Source organism: Pteropus alecto, unplaced genomic scaffold, assembly GCF_000325575.1.
Source record: "Pteropus alecto unplaced genomic scaffold, ASM32557v1 scaffold3, whole genome shotgun sequence".
Taxonomy (NCBI): domain Eukaryota; kingdom Metazoa; phylum Chordata; class Mammalia; order Chiroptera; family Pteropodidae; genus Pteropus; species Pteropus alecto.
Window position 1 is genome coordinate 51,587,495 of NW_006442484.1, and position 17,799 is coordinate 51,605,293.

A 17,799-nucleotide genomic window follows, 5' to 3' on the forward strand; every position below is an offset into this window, starting at 1 on the left:
CTGAAAATACCTGTAATGCCTACCTAGTCATGCCTACCTAGTCAGGTATAGCCAATGAGTCAGGGAATTTGGTCTCGTTAATATCCAAAGACCCAAAGAGGCTTGGGGAAATTTAGAGTTGCTGTACTTTTACAAGAGAACCAGAGAGTGTTTATATTATGTTTACTGAGAATCTATTCATCCAACTTATATTGGTCTCAAAGATGTAAATTCTAGATCCTCTTTTCCAGTTAACTTCAAGGTACATCTCCAGCAGAGGGGGGGGCTCCTCTTTTGCCTTTGATGGCTTCAGTGCCAAAGAGGCTTTTTGAGCAGCTTTGCCATCTCTCAGGTGCATGGAATGTGCAGAAAAGACAAAGAGGTAATGAAAGAGTTACTGAAAGCTAGTTTCTTGAGTTTATTCCTGCAAACCAGATTTAGGGCAGGTATTCTGTCTCATGAGTTGTTAATAAAACTTTGTCGCTTTTACTGCTTTCTGTAGTTATAACCAAGCTAGAAATATCACAGTCAATCAAACAGGTTTTATTTGAATACCCTAAAGAGGTGAAGGAATGAAGAAAGTGGCCTAAGATCTGGAAAGGCCAGAGGTCAGCTGTAACAGCAGCCATGCCAGACTTTATTTTCAGCCTGCATTGACCTTTCTTTGAGTAGAACAATGGGATATAACTTCTTTTCTGCCACTGGCTAATATTTCTGGGTCTAGAGATCAGATAAAAAATATTGAATTCCTTCTTTATTTTGATAAGGCACAACAGTGTATCACTATGTATATCTCTTATGTCAAAGATAAAGAATTTGTTTAGATAGCTACGAATTTCCAACTGTGTAGGAATAAAAATGGTGCACAAAGAAGATATACTTGGTAAATTAAGCAATCGGATCCTCTTACTTGACATTTCTAAAATGTCTTCTCTGCAATACAAAAAAGACTTGGCAGGTCATTAATCTTTCACTTGGGGCCCCAACAGAGACCTCTTCTCATAAGAACAAAGTCTTAATGGTCTGCTGGAGGTTCGATATTTAATTAGGCAGAAGTTTCGACTGAAGGCCATTTGGCATCTTTTACCATTAAAGTTAGGAGACAAGAGTTAAACATGAAGAGAAATGTATTTCTAAAGCACATATTCATGGGTAGGGTTGCTGCATCTTAACTAGAGTTCTTACAGGTACTTTTCTTCACAGGTTCTTCCTTTCCCCATGCACTCACAACTTGGAATTGAAATTCCAAAGTAATAACATGTAGATGAAGAAAAGGCCAACCATCATACTTAGGAGTCAATATGGGGAGCTCTGAGGTGTATCTTAGGGTGAGAACCACTGAATTATAACCACTAGAAGCAAGGAAGGACTATGCATCATACAGGCAAAATTCTCTGGGTATCCTACAATGGTTAAGAGCATGGACTTTGGAGTCAGATCTGTATTAGAAAACCCACTCCAACACTTACTAGTTGTATGACCCTGAGCAAGATACTTAAAGTCTTTAAGGTTCAGTTTTTTTAATCTCTAAAAAGGAGATCGTAATAGTACTTACCTTTTAAGGATTCGCTCAGATAATACATATAATTTACTTAGCACACCATCTAGAACAAAGTAAGTATCTAGATACTGATAGTTCGTATTGTTGTTACTATTAGTATTGTTATTAATGTAAATATCATTGTTACTGTAACAATGATCTTTTTTGAGTTTCAGGAGTAGTAATATTAGCAGCAGCTCAGTTTAGCTAAAAGGAAAAGTGGTAGAGGGCACTAGATTATAGTTTTTCCTGTTTATGTTTTACCTCATCCATGAAATACATTTAATTCTTTCTTGTATTCAGTGCTTTCTCATTTTGATCATATTGAAATAGAAAAGTAAAAGATTAGATATAATTCATCGTTATACTTTGAACAAAACTAATTCAAGGCATGGCATTCTCTTTTCCAGTCCTGACAATTAAAAACATCTATCTATAATAATCAAATTAAAGACTTTGTCTCCTGTGCCAGGAATTTTTGGCAGCATGAGGAAAGCAGAAAAACAAATATTGCCTTATACTTGAAGTCATACTATTCATAGGATTATTCCTGAAGGTCCCGCAACAATGGCTGTTCTGCAATAGATACTTAAAACATATTTGTATAAATCTCCAATTAATTTAGTTTGACAGCTAGTAGGAAACTGGTGATGAGGGAGTATGGTGTCTAGGCAGAGAATTGGCTTCACTTTCTTTGCTTGTTTCCTTTTTGGTCTCCCTTTCTAGCTCTGCAGTCTCAGGTCCGCCTGCTATTAGCTTTCCAGCACCCCAGGGAGGAGGGCAGCTGATAGGAGGTGGTGAGAGATTCTGGAAGAGAACTGTCTGTGGGAGTTAATGTGTACAGAAGAAGCTACAGCCTTGGGTTCCAAAGGGTGACAAACTCAAGTTCCTATGAAGGCCAGGCAGATACCTTAGATGAGGATCCAAGATGAGACACCTAGGGTATGCTGAGGACACTGGAGAACTAAACACTTCCTGTAGAAAGGGGCCCATAGAAATGCGATATATTCCTAAAAACCTTACTTTCTTTTTCTCCAAGAAAAGTAAAAATCTAGATTTTTTTTTGTTTAAAAAATACTTTACTAATTTTAAAATGTAAGCAATGCATTCAACTTTATAAAAAAATCACAACACATGTTGACAGCTTAGTCTTTAGGCCTCTGCTTTGTAACTTCTGGGCCTTAAACTGTAGAGCAAGGGTAGCCCAAATATTCTTAAATAAGTTTTAAGGTGTAAATTCTCCTGTACTCATGTACTCATGTGATGAAATTGATTAAAAAGTTTATGGTGTGAAGGAAAACTGCACACTTGATGTTAATCATGAATATGATGACACTCAGTAAATTATGAGACTAAAAATTTGTTTGCTGTATAAAATTTGACACTATTTACCAGGACTATTTTAATGTAAGGAGATGGCCCACTATAATATTTTAGAATCCCTTTGTTGGTGTTATGCAATGTGAAATATCTTTTCATAATGTGTCACTAATATTGTATAATAAAATGTAGTTCGTAACCTGATATAATTTAATGTTCAAACAAAATAATAAAATGTTTATAGTTTTAATATTATTCTAATAAACAATTTTGTTAGGTATATTTCTTAAACCCGTTCTCAATATTCTATTTCTAGATCTGATATTTTATAATTCAAATAAGCTATAAGATTTATTGGCATTAAAGACTATTATTTTTGTTTATCAGACACACTAGTCATTGTTCAAAACTCCAAAAAGTAAACTTTCATATTTCACTCAGAAAATACTGATAATTTGTTTAATCATATTTATATTTTGTTAAGTAAGGATATCAGATTTTAAATTAATTAAACATTCAAAGTGGATATTGTCAATGGAGTTTGTTCAAAGCACTGAATAATCTAGTAATTTATCTGAGTGAACGTTTTTTTTTTTCATGAAGAAAGCTCTACTCTTGAAGTTTAAAAAGTGGAACAATATGAGATAATGTGGTGAGGCAATTTATTTAATGTTTTCAAGAGAGCCATTGTTTGAACCAAGAAATAAGGTCTGGCTGTAGCTTTGTAACATGACAATTTAACTACTTCTTTTCCTTGGTTCCAAACAAAATCACATTTTAAAAAGAGTCCACATAATCAGGCTTACTATTAAATAAGAAACTATTAGATATGTGTATGTTAAGATTAAATTACTTTTGTATAATTAAAATCATTGCCTGTGGTGTGAGAAAAATTCAACCTTTTTCCTTATTTGTATAAATTTTAGTATTTTCCTCATTAAAATATGTATTTTAAGGAATTATATCGGGTCTGCTGTTTCTACAATTTTGTGCAAATCCTAGGACCTAGGCTCCACAGTATTGAATAAATGAATGAAGGACTAAATGAGACTTTACAATTTTGTTTGGAAGTGACAGGGGATGGGGCAATGGATGGCATCTTTCTTTCCTTCCTTCCTTCCTTCCTTCCTTCCTTCCTTCCTTCCTTCCTTCCCTTTCTTTCTTTCTTTCTTTCTTTCTTTCTTTCTTTCTTTCTTTCTTTCTTTGTGTGTTTATTTATTTATGTTGTCAGATTGATCTTTACACAAAGAGAATGTGAGAACTCTTAAGCTAATGAGAAAATAAAAAATTTTTGAAATGCACTGTTAATTTTCTATTGGCTGCTTTGTTAAATTGAAGATATAAGTTAGAGATATTTGTAAAATTAAGTTTAAATATACATTTCATTAACTCATCTGATGTGAGCTGCATCAGCTCAAGCAATCCATGGTGAAGCTTTAATGTAATAGTTTTATTAAAGACATATAATTACATCGAAAAATGTGACATTTGTTCTTCCACAATAAGTCAGTGAGAAATTTTAAGAAATAATTTTAGCTAAAATTATCTTGAACATGGATAATTTCCAGAGGATTTTGAAATATTTTAGTTCTTTTGAGTGGGATGTTCTATTGTTGCTGTGACAAATGACCACATGCTTAGTCACTTAAAACCACACGGATTTATCATCTTATAGTTCTGGAGGCCAGAAGCTCACCCAGGTCTCACTGAGGTCCAATTTAGGTGTAGACAGAGCTCTATTTTTTTCTGGAAACTCTAGGTGAGAATCAGTTTTCTGGCCTTTTCTAGCTTGTACAAATAGCCTATATTCCTCTGGCCCCCATTGCATCTTCAAAGCCAGGAATGTGTGGTGGATATTTTCTCATTTAAGGACCTTTGCGATTCCATTAGGCCCATTGGGAAAATCCAAAATATTCTCTTTATTTTAAGGTCAGTTGATTAGCAACCTTAATACTATCTGCGACTTTAACTCCCCTGGCCATGAGACATAACATTCATAGGTTCTGGGTATTGTGATAATGGACACCTTTTGGTGCAGACATTATTTCACCTACCACAATAGGTGTTAGGTATTCCTCAATACATATTAGATCGGGGTTGTGAATTTGTGGCTCATGGGTAAAATGACTCACAAATCAGTGAGTTTTATCTTTGCTTTGTTTTTCATGGTGTTGTTTTAAAAAATATTATACATTTAAATTGTAATCCTAGTAAAAAATACTGTCCTGGTAAAATAATGTTTCTGGCTTCTCCAGAAAAAAAAACTAAGGAAATTAGGTATCTATGGTTTAGCAACAACTGTCTGAACCATGTTAGTGGTGGCTCAGTTTAAGTGTCTTATCACTCTAATTGTATCTCTAAGTCTGAGGCTGGATCTCAGCAACCATTCGCTCTCTTCTATTCAGACTGTTTCTTTATATTACTTACCTAGTCCTTGTTGACATTTGCTATTGTGTGTTAAATGAATGAACTAGTAAATGTCTACTAAGCCCATTTGTAGTAAGTATACATTTTACTTCATTATAACAATAGAATGAATAAAGCAAGACAACATCTTTCTAAATTTCCATATGTCTCTAAATCAGACCCCCAGGCCTCACTTATCCTAGTGGCAACATATTCAGTTTCCTTTGTTATAGTGGCCGGACTCCCTGAGGAGTGCCCTTTGAAAAGCTGAAGCCTGGGTGAAAATATTTACAATATTTTACACACATTCCATAAAAGACTTTAATGCAGATTATATAATTAATTTCTACAAATCAGTAAGAGGAAGACAGACATCTTAATGAAAAAGGGAGAAAAGTCTCGAACAGGCACTTTAAAAGAATCTATTCAAATGGCCAATAAATATAAAATGCTAGGTATCATTACTCAAGAAGACTCAGTTGAAACAGTAATGAAATACCGCTACATACCCACCACAGTAAGATGAAAAAGACTGACAGTATTGTGAAGATACAGAACAACTAGAACTGTATTGCTGATAGTAGAATAAATCCATGCAACCTCTTTGGAAAACTCTTTGTTTATATTTACTAAAGCTATGCTTACATCTGCCTATCTTCCAACAATTCTACTCTTTAATGTACATCACAGCATTGAGGACATATGTTCATCAAAAGACAAAATGTTTATAGTTGTTTTATTTATAATAGCCCTCAGTTGGAAACAACCATATGTTCATTAGCAGGAGGATGAATATGTTGTAGAATATTATGCAGTGGAATACCTCCTATTATTATAAAAGAATGAGCTAGTGTTGCAAATAACATGGATGAATATCATAGACATAATTATGAGTAAAATAAGCCAGATAGAAGAGAGTACATACTGTTCGGTTTTATTCACATGAAGTTCCAGAACAGGTTACAGAATTAATCTATCATGACAGAAGTCTGAATAGTGGGAGAGGCATGAGGGAACATTCTGCCATGCTGGAAATTTCTCTGTTTTAACAGGGGTGATGATTACATGAGTGCATACATATGTAAGTATTTATTGGACTTTATACCTAAGATGTGTGTATATGTGTTAAATCTTGATTTGACAAATTGAAAGAAAAGATAATTTTGTCTACATTTAGTCCACTACTAAACTTTGTGTTATTGTCTGTCATGTGTTTTAATTTCACCTGTATTTTAAACTCTAGACTATTATTATAGCTTGTTTACACATATTCATTTAGATTTACTCTCAGACTTATCTTTTCAGGTACAGTTATTAATTTTCAAATTTCCATGTTTTCCTGTGGGTTTATTTTTCTTTTACCTGAAGAAATAAATCCCTTCAGTATATTTTTAGTACAAAGTATATAGTAATGAATGTTTATAATTTTCGTTTGCTAAAAAAAGTTTTTTGAAGAATAATTTCTCTAGGTATAGAATCTTAGCATCTGGTCTCTTTTAGCACTTTTAAGATATTTCACTGTGTTCTGGTCTCCATTCTTTTTCATAAGTATATTGCTTTGTGTCTTAGTTTTTAATGCTTTTTAACAATTTAACTTTGTATTTGATTTTCACAAGGTTTATGATTATTTAATTTTTTTTTTTTTAATATGTATGAGGCTTGGGACTGAAGAACTTCTTGGATTTGTGTATTGATAGCCTCCATCAGTTTTGGAACGTTTCCAGCACTTATTTAAAACATTGATTCTTTCCATTTCTTCTCTTCTCCGTTTGGGATTCCAAATCGCATACGCTTCACACTTATGCATTTTGACAATATCTGATGTGTATTTGATCATTTTTTTCCTTCCTTTTATTTGTCTACTCTTTGGTTTTAAAGCTTTGTATATGCCTGCCTTTTATGTCACTAATTTTTTCTTCTGCTGTATCCAAACTTCTCTTTATAACCATCCATTCAGCTTTTACTTTCAGATATACACTCGTCCCTTGTTTACACGGTATTTTTTTACGTGAGATTTTTTTATATGTGGTAAATATTCCTCCCATTTATGCGGACTTTTTACACTTAGTTCTCATTTACATGGTCTCATTTACATGGTCTTATTTTACATGGTTCTTTCTTTTTCGTTTCCATTATTGGTGATTATTCTTTCTAAAAAACAATAGCTTAATTCAACAATGTACAAAGAACTAATATTTACTAACACACAATTATTAATGATCTTTCCGTTCATTGGATAGCATATAAAAAAAATAAGTGACTACTGATGTTTTCCAGAATTGGTTTTACAAATGCTTTTCTCTAGAAGCTGAAAATTATATGAAGGAAAAATGTCTTCCTTTTAAGATACTTTTAGATAATGCACCTGGTCATTCACACAGTTTAGAGCATCCAAATATAAGAGTTGTATATTTGCCACCAAATACAACTTCCTTGATCCAACTTTTAGTTCAAGGTATTTCTACCTCTAAAACTAATTATATTAAATGGAGTTTTAATGATTTGTTTAATAAACTTGAAGATAATGAATTATAGTTACAGAAGGCTGGAATAAATACACAATTTTAAGTTGTATCAAGAATATTGCTTTAGCTTTGAATAATATAAAGCTGTCAACTTTAAATGCTTGCTAGAAAGCAATATGGCCAGAAGTGGTTGTACCAGGGAATATGGTTCCAACAACTGAAGAGGGATCAACTGGCATTATTTATTAAATTTCAAGAAGAAGGCTCTGACAGTTTGAATATAGATGATATTCATGAATTACTGGTCGATCACGAATTAACTGATCTTGAATTAAATCACTTAATATATGAAGCCCATGCTGACGATGAATGAACCAGTTTCATTCACTGCAGAAAATATTTACAAAGCTTTTCAGTTGGCCATGAAACTAGAAACTACAATTTAGATATTGATTCAAACATTCAAAGAGCCTTAAAATTTTGAACAGATTTTAAAAAATGTTGCAGTGAATATCGAGGAATTTATGAAAATTTAGCAAACATGGGGTCAGAAAAAGATAAGCCAAAAACATAAACATAAATAATGAAACTAAAGTAGTATTTTCAAATATTTCAAGCAATGAAGATAGTGATGGTTTCAATTAAAGAGAGGTTGATTGCTTTAGATTACAGTATAGACACCCACAGCGAATAAAATTTATTTTAGTTTTTCTGAATTTTCATTAACATTTTTTGTGAAAACATGTGAAATAGATATTTTTATGACTAATACTAGCCTATTTAGTATTTTTTTCATACTGGTGGACTCTTTATGTAGTTTTATTTCACGTAAAAAAATGATGCATGGAATGATTCATCCATGTAAAGCGAGGGACATTTATAGTTTTTTAGTACTATACTGTCCATTTAGTTCTTTTTTAAAGATTCAAATTTTCTAGTAAGAGTCTCAATTTTTTCATAAATTTTCTCCATATTTTTTAAAATTTTCTTTAACAAATTATAGGTATTTTAAAATTGATTGTTGAATGCTAAAATGTAAGTATCTCTGTGGATTTCCTGTCTGATTTTTTTCTCTCACTTATTTGTCATATGGTTTTATGTCTTGGCATGCCTAATACTGTTTTCATTGAATGTTGGGCATTAAGAATAAAGATCGACATAGAATGCAGGTGATTTTTTATTCTACTTCAAAGAGTACTTACTTTTTACTTTTTTAATAATAGAATTGGGGTAGACCATGAGGCCTTGTGGTTACAGAGACTCCTGTTTGTACGTCTATCTCTACAGCACTGTCCAATGGTGAAAAATTCTGGTCTGTATGTATTTTAATGGCTTAGTCTTTTAGCCTTCTTCATTGTACTATCTCAGGATTTAGAAAACTGTTTTAAGAGAAACCAGCCATATGCTTAGGCCCTCCAGTCTTGATTTTTGTTACTTCTCTGCATAACTACTGAAAGCTTTGTTAGTATCTCTGTCCTCTGGCAGCAGCCCTCTGTTTGTGCCAAGTTCATATTCACAGCCTCTGGCCCTCTCCCAGAACTGGCAAAGGGTCTTGTAGTAAAAGTGGGTATGGATTCTAAGTTCATCCCCACTCCAGAATTTAATACCTATAGTTCTTCTTGCTTCTGTGGCTCTGATGCCTTTTAAGAATGTAAACTTCACATTTAATATTGATTTTCTAGTTGTTTTTAGTGAGATCTCTGGCTGGCTACAGATTATACCCTACTTCAGCACCGCTAATTTTTGAACAAACAAATTTGTGCATGGCTCTATGCTAAGTGCTATGGTTGCAAAGGAATAGAATTTGAGCTTTGCCTTAAGGTTTTTAAATGTTGGCAATTACAGGGCATGCAACCCAAAAGATTAATAAAAGAACATTATGGGACAATTTCCTGATAAGCTGTACAAAATAGTATTGTTAAGAGGCCAAGGATGACCTCACTGAGTTTTAGGATTGTCAAAAAAGAAAAAGTTTCAAAGTTAACTTAAAGAAAAGGAATCATGAGATAAAAAGTATTTCTTGGAGGAGAATAATATGAGTCAAAATGTAGATGAAACAAACACTCATAGCAGTTTTATTAAAAAAGTCCTAACTTAGAAACAACTAAAATGTCTATCAAATACAAAAATTGATGACTTGTTTTAAATTTATGCAATATATAATCAATATAATCAGAATTTAAAAGACTGAACTAGTAATTGTGAAACAACATAGATATATCTCAAAAACATTGTTAAGTGGAAGAAACCAGGTATCAAAGACTACATATAGTATGATTCCATTTAGGAAGTTAAAGAATAGATAATATTAATATATGTATATATGTGTATATGTATATGTGTGTGGGTATGCATGTGTGTACATGTATGTATGTATAGTGATATATGTAAAAATAGACATAGTGATATATATGTAGATAATATATATAGGTGCCTATGGAAGGTGAGAATTGACTAGATAAGAGCATGAGAGAACATTCTGGGGTAATGTGAATGTTTTATATCTTAATTGAAGCAGGGGTATCTCGGGTATATGCATATATCAAAATCTGATAAGTTGTATGTGTAATATCTGTACATTTTACTACGTAAATTTTACTTCAATAAGACAGTTAATATATAAACAAGTAATTAATATGGTTCATAGTCTATTATTTGGTTTGAGAGAAATGGTAAAAGAGGTGTTTGGGTAAATATATTGAGGCTATGATGCACAGATTCTTAAATATTGGGCAATAGGAATTCACTAAAATATTCAGTGAAGGTGAGAGAAAATCAGAATAATGCTTTAGGAATTTTAATTTCCAGGGCCTACAGAAACCAGTGAAAAACAAGATGTTTAGCCAATAACCAATAGATATCTCTTAATGCTATGATTTTTGTAATTGGTCCTCTATCATACTTTGATAAAATTTAGTTCTTTCTTTAGTATATATCTTTCCTAATAATAGCATGTTAAAAATTTAATAATTTGACTTTTAGTAATAGGGGTTAATTCTACTGCTTATTTCAGGAATGAAAACCATGGAATTTGGGATTAAACTGACTAAGAAGTCTACCAAAGCTCTAGATTAGAGGGAAAACTTGATTTCTAATTTCCAATTTTGAGGCTTAATTTATCAACAAATTTTAAAAATGTAGCATAATAAGAAGTAATGATGTGAGTCAAAAAAAATAATGAAGGGGTAAGCTTAGTATTCTTTATCTTTGAACACTCTGTGGTTCTATTCTGATTGGTTTTTGAACAAATTTTATTCATTTCTATGAAAAATATTAGAAAAATATAATAATATAATCCAAGATACTTTCAAAATACATAAAGGCTATAAGGAAATGAGAAGAAAATGGTAATGAACAACAACAGATGTTTCTTTCTTGGAAGAGTAATTAGAGATAGAAATAACATCTTGCAGAAAGCAAAGGGTTTTATCACCAACTCTTCAGGAATTCAGAAAGATATTTCACAAATATGTGTAACTTTTAAAACATAAAAAATGAAGAAATACAGATCTATAAGCTGTAGAAGGCTATGTGTTGGTCTCAGTGCTGGGCCTTGATGGACCAAGCAAACACAACAAAAGACTCTCTCTCTCCTCGACTGCATGTTTCTGTATCTAAAATTATATCATAATAGAGTCATTCCTTTGCATTGACATGTGAAATATCTGTATTTCACTGTGTAAATGTATATTTCTCTGGGAGTGGCAATATATATTCTCTTTTAAAGTTGCTTTTCTATACCGATGACTTAGTGAAAAAAATGCAAAAGTAATTGGTTGAAAAGGAATGACACGTTGCATAGGATATTTTGCAGTAAGGATGTACAATGTGAATTTGCATCAACCAGGAAAAATCTATCCCCTCTTCATATACATTACAATTTCTTATTGAATCCATTCATCAAGGACATTGAATACCTCAGAAATGGTGCTGTAAGGCAAAAGAGAGAGTCTAGGAGAAGTGAGTAGTGAGGTGGAGAAGACCTAGGTCTCTGGCTGTGTATTTTGATCTACTCAGCCTTACTATGTGAAAAAATTATTGGTGCAGAATATTAATCTTTCTTTGTATAATCTATTTGCTCTCAACATTGTTGTTTGGAAGTTTGACCAGCTGCCTGATTCTTTTGTCATACTTACTGTCTTGTCCTATTCTGAGCTGCTGCTTTGGCAATATCTCATCTACCTGCCCACCCCCAACCCCCAGTGACAGAGAAAGACAGCCATCTGTGTTATGTGAACATTGAATGTTTAACATTCTTAAGCTTTCAATTTCAAATTACATTATGTGGGTCAATTTTATTAATAAGCAAGCTGCATGGTGGAAGCTTATAAACATGGTTTCTTTACTCCATTCCTGTGTTGTTTGAGAAAATTGTGTTTATAATATTTCTTTGTTTTTATTAAGAACAATCTTACCTATTTTTGGATCCCCAACATTAGAAGCTATTGTTAACACATACCCGTATTTGAATTAACAATGCCTCATTTTCCTTTTAGGAGTATTACTAAAGGTCTGGATTTGTAGATATTTGCCTGTTGCTAGTAGTCTTGACATCACACATACAATTGCCAGGATCAGTGTATTATTAGAAATGATGATCCTTTTGGTGTCTTTCCTAATTTATTACCACAGTCAGACTGAACTCATACTTTCATATTATCTTTTACATATTTCTTAATTTTTGTTTCTTAACTGTAAGTTATTTTTTTTCGTTTATCAGTGGAGTAATGTAAGTATAGAGAAGTATTCACAAATTTTCCCTGATGACAGAACCAACGAAAGAATATGATTGTATTTTTGTAGGCTGTATATTGGTTTTATTAGATGATGTTTTACTAGCCTTTCACCTCTGTGACACTGTGTGCTCACAGGAGTATAATCATGAATGTGCATATTTCTTAGATAATGCTATTTAAAAAATATTTTAGGCTCTATTACTTAAAATATTTTAATATATTAAAAATAGAACATAAATCTCTATTTTTGTGTTCTACAATGAAATTTCTAAGTTAAATTCTTCACACACTGATAACTTAATAATCTAAAGTGTTCAAATTTGTAATGGAAGGCCCCACAATTGTAGTAATATTTGGGTGAAGGGAAGTACCTGTGTCAAACGCTCTACTTCCATTGCAGATTTGTAGTCAAGGATAACAAGAAAGCATCTGAACACACCATTTCACAGTGGCACTGCCCCACTGTTTAGCACACGTTTTTTTCTAATTGTGATCTATTGAGAAGGTGTAAGGTTTAATGGCCAATAAACTTACATTTTACCTTTTTGACCTTGTGCATTCATGTAAGTACTTGAAAAATTTGTAGGACCATAGGCTAACTCCTGGGATTGCTGAGAATTGTTTTCTCAAGTGTATGTGATAGTCTGTTTCTTTTCTCCTTCTCAATATTTAATATATTTATTAAGGGAACTTGTATGTTTGTTTTCTCAGATATCTGATAAAATAAACATCTTACAAATTCACAATGAGATGATAAAATTTACTTAAGAAGTGAGTGTGATGAATCAGAAAGCATTGAATAGGAAGTTCTAACCTTTTATATTGGTTCTCTAGGTCTCTTTCTCTTTAAGAGGGATAGAACATTTAAAATACACCATAACACCAAAATCTAAGAAAGTGATATCTTTGATAGTTTTTAAGAATTTTTGGTCATGTGATACTCAAATAGAATATTTTATAGAATCCATTGAATTACGACGCTTAGATTTTTCACTATGTTTTGTTATTCTTAGTTTGCTTTATGGTTCTAAAATAGTTTAAAAGTCCTCTTCAATTTGTTATTTTTTTTCCTTCAAAGCACAGAAGTTGAGTGACTTTTAAAGTTGGTCTTGATTAACTTCTGGTAGAATAAGAAATGGGTACATTCAACAGGTTGCATCAAACGGCTCACTGTGTTTTCTGAGGAAGTCGTAGCTAATTCCAAAGTGTATCTTACATGTGCTTTCCCCTCCGTTCTTGCCTCACTTCTCATTTACCTTTGCTGCTTTAGTTGTATACCACATAGGATTGGCACATATTGGCTCTATGTTGTAAGGGGCTTGGATTAAAGAAGTATGTTACCTTTTGGTAACCCTATGTTTCAGCCCCTTCTTCTCCAAGCAATGATATCCCAGATGCTTAAGCTCTCTCTATAGGTTATATAGAGAGATTATATAGAGAAGGTTATATAGAGAAGATTAGGATATTAACAACAACACAGATAAGTGCTGTCAATAGTTCAACTATGACAAAAGCATGAAACTTCATCGTTGTGAAAAGAACAGCATTAAAAAACAGTGTTCCTAACATCACTGCCACATTTAAAAGTCAAGAGCAAGTGTTGTCCCATAGAATGAACACAAAATAGAAGACATATGTGAAGAGTAATCTGTGGAGTCAAGAGTAATTGAGCAATAAAGAGTATTTAGCAAAAACTATTTTGGGAAAATTTAGTAAATCTCCAAAGACATAAAATGTCTATTAATTTTAAGGTAAAGTACCTTATAATGTACTATAATTAAAGGAATTCCTGAAAATTGAAGCCAGATGTTTGATATAAATCATAAAATATACTTTTCTCTCCCAAACCAAATTCAATAAAGCATTTTCATGTAAATTAATTTGAGAGCGTAGATTTTAAAGCAGACAAGTGCCTGAAGAGTTAGCATATGGTCCACAATGTAGCTCTGGGAAAACACTAAATTCTAATCTACTCTTTTTCTTAGTTGAAGGAGTGAATTCTCTAAACAATTTGCTTTCTTAGTTTCTGAATTTATTTACTCTTACCTTTAATGAGTATTTACATTTCTGAAGTTTTTTGAAAATAAAAAACCAAAGTAATAACACATATGGCACCTGTATAGGTGATTCTCAAATACTTATCTTTACCCTTAGCTCAGACTGTTTGCTTTTCCAGGATGGCTTTTCCTATACCACAGGGCATAACCCTCTTGAAAGTCCACTATCATTTCAAATTCTGTATATATCAAAATACACAAATCATATACTCTTCCTAATGAAGTCTCATTACCTACAATATTATGTCCAAATCTTTTCTTCTGGAATACAAGGGTTATCTTTCCAGGTTTACCTCCTAATGATCCCTTCCACTCACCTTGCACTTATAGCCAACAGTGTTATTAAATATTCTCTAAAGATTATCTGTATTTTCTTACTTCTTTTCTCCTTTTACATTGTCCGCTTTGCCTGATGCTACTGCTATCTGATAATACCCTTGGTATAGTTTTGTGTTATCACTTCTTCTTATTACTTTTCCTGAACCCTTCAAGCAAAATATCTTTTCTATATACCTATTTTATACTGTGTGGCCATTATTGATGAACCATTTTTATTCCTTTGCTAATTTTAAAGTTCTTTTAGGTTATTTAGAATATTTTATTTATCTTAATCTCTTTTCTAGCACACAGCACAAAACTTACTAATAAACTCATGAAAAAAATCTGGATTTCCTCATAAACTAACAAGTAACAAGCAAGTTACGTATTTTTATATGTACATATATTTAAAGCTATTTTGAGAAATAAGTAGATTGTTTTATCTTAGTAAGGAAAGGTTTTTCCAAAAAGTGGCCAGTTGTAACTTAAAGATTTAATAAAGTGCTGTCTTAATGCCTAATTCTCTTACTGAATTCTCTTACTGAATAAATGTCCACTGGTAGATGTCCATTTTTGCCTGACTGACAGATGTCAGATATCATGGTGAATGAGGGTACTGATAATACTGAGAGCTTAAGAATAAGGAAAAAATCATTTTTGTGTTTAAAAACTTGGTTATAAAAGTTGAGACTAAAAAGTGAATTGTTTAGAGGATTATAATGTATAACATTATTAACTACTTCAGTTGAAATTCTCAAAATAAGAAAGAACCCTAAAAGGTAAAATTTTATCATGACGAGTGCATTTATTTTATTGCCACATATCTGAGAACTTGATAGGTATAATTTATTTATCATTGAAGTTATGTCTTGCTTTATTTACCACTATGTGCATCAAATAATTTCTATGGTAGGGTGGAGTAAGAGCAGTGTCTTCACCTTCAGCCATGTTATTTAATTTATTTTTTTGCTTTTTAACCACGTTTTATCAGTCACTACATAGATAAGCATATAAGAATGGCAACAAAAATAAATAATAGTGGTAAAGATAAACCTTATATTTATAAAATTTAGTTTTATATTTTATATTCTATTATCTAGACCATTTTATTATCACAATATTGGCACACAAGTAGAGTAAGGATACTACTACTATATTCTATGGAGTTTGACAAATCATTAAAGTTGTATCGGTATGAGATATTTGAGCTGCTTTTAAGACTACTAAGTAAGGCATCATCTCATTTCATCATACCTACAAGTACTAACATTAATGAGTTTTTATTCCAATTTGTGTTTATTGAGCCTGGGCCTATACTATATTGAGTGGTATGTAAAGAATTATTTCTTTCTTCCAAAGATGATTATTAAAAGTAGAAATCCATTATGGTTACAGAGGAATAACAGATAGGAAAAGCTGTAATATTAAAGCTGTTTCCATGCATTCATTCTGGTTCTAAGAAAAATGTAGACATGCTGTTCGATCAGAATTCTTACCTCTAGTTTAAACGAGTTGTCATTCCTGTAGAAAAAAAGAACTTTTGTTTTGTTGGTTATAATATTCTGTTCAGTACTAAATGTTCAAGAGCAGTTTCTGTAGGAGCAGATACAATTCACAGAAACACCTGAGAAGTAATCATCACGTAATGCATTGATAACTATACCACCATGATGAAATGGGCTTGTATTATCTCAGCTTGCAGATCCAATACTTCAGCAAATTTTAAAAGACTTGAAACTACTCTCTCTCTGACTACCAGAGTGGAAACTGCTGCTTTTTCAATCATTACAGCATAAAATATGGTTATATTTTGCTGAAAACGTCCATTCATCAAGTTCCACTCTGTGGTGTGATACTTCTGCCCAGGAAGACAATCAAAAACTAGTTACAATGTTGTTTTCTTGCATATCCAACATTTTCGTGGAGGGTATCTGGGAAATAAATTTATCAGTGCAGCGAATAACCTTTTTCTGGTTAGAAAAGACTGTGATAGGACTTATATACGGCTAAAATCTAGCTTCACATGCATTTCTCATTACGATAAAACAAAGCGCAACGTCCAACTGTGTTTCCAAACAAATCATTGTTAGTGGCTTTGGTTATCTTAAAATTACTGTTGTGTTCAAAAGAGACTTTTTACATTTATAATTTAATATAAGTGGAAGAAAGAAAAGGCTATTTTAGTCATCATTTACTTTGAAATGCGCATCATGGTAACAATTAGATGGTGATTTGGGAGAAAATTTGAAGAAAATTGCGGGTCTTTTTGATTGGATATTATCAGGAGGAAGAAGCAATCTAGTGACTGATTTTTAATGTTTTATTGATTTTTATTTTGATTATATTTTATATAAAATATATTTTTATGTAGGAAACTAGAGGAAAGAAGAAGGGTGACAGTTATCACCAGAAAACAAGTAGTCACTCTTACATGAGGAAAGGAGCATGCTTGGAGTTTTCTGTGATTGCACAGTGTCTTTTTTATCACTTTAGTCATAATATTAGAATGTTCTTGTTTTTGTCTTGTCCATTTGTGGTCACAGAGAATCTTCATCAGATGTTGATATTTTGTGAAATTGTTTATTAGTAGAAAACTTAAAAATTTATTCTTGTGTCTACGGCCATGCTACCCTGAACAAGCCCAATCCCGTCTGATCTCGGAAGCTAAGCAGGGTTGGGCCTGGTTAGTACCTGGATGGGAGACCACCTAGGAAGACCAGGTGCTGTAGGCGTAAAAAATAAAATATAAGGGGTCGTAAGGTGACAAGTTTCTTGCAATCTGTGAGATCAACCAAGAGTTGCCTTGCCTGGAAAAAAAAAAAAAATTATCCTCGTGATTCTGTAACCTCTACCAGAGTATGTGGAAATTAGCATTTAATAATAGATGATTCACCATTTGCCTGTTCCCTACTGTGAATGACACAGACAAACAGTATTTCAACCATTTTGCCTAGTCATAACCAGTCTGGTAGAAGATC

General features: G+C 32.4%; 1 non-coding gene across 1 annotated transcript; it reads left to right on the plus strand.

The window, feature by feature from the left end:
* The first annotated feature begins 17,434 nt into the window (after positions 1 to 17,434).
* LOC112470642 lies at positions 17,435 to 17,553 on the plus strand. Its single transcript, XR_003043034.1, has one exon. It is a non-coding gene; the product is annotated as a 5S ribosomal RNA (ribosomal RNA).
* The last annotated feature ends 246 nt before the right edge of the window (positions 17,554 to 17,799 follow it).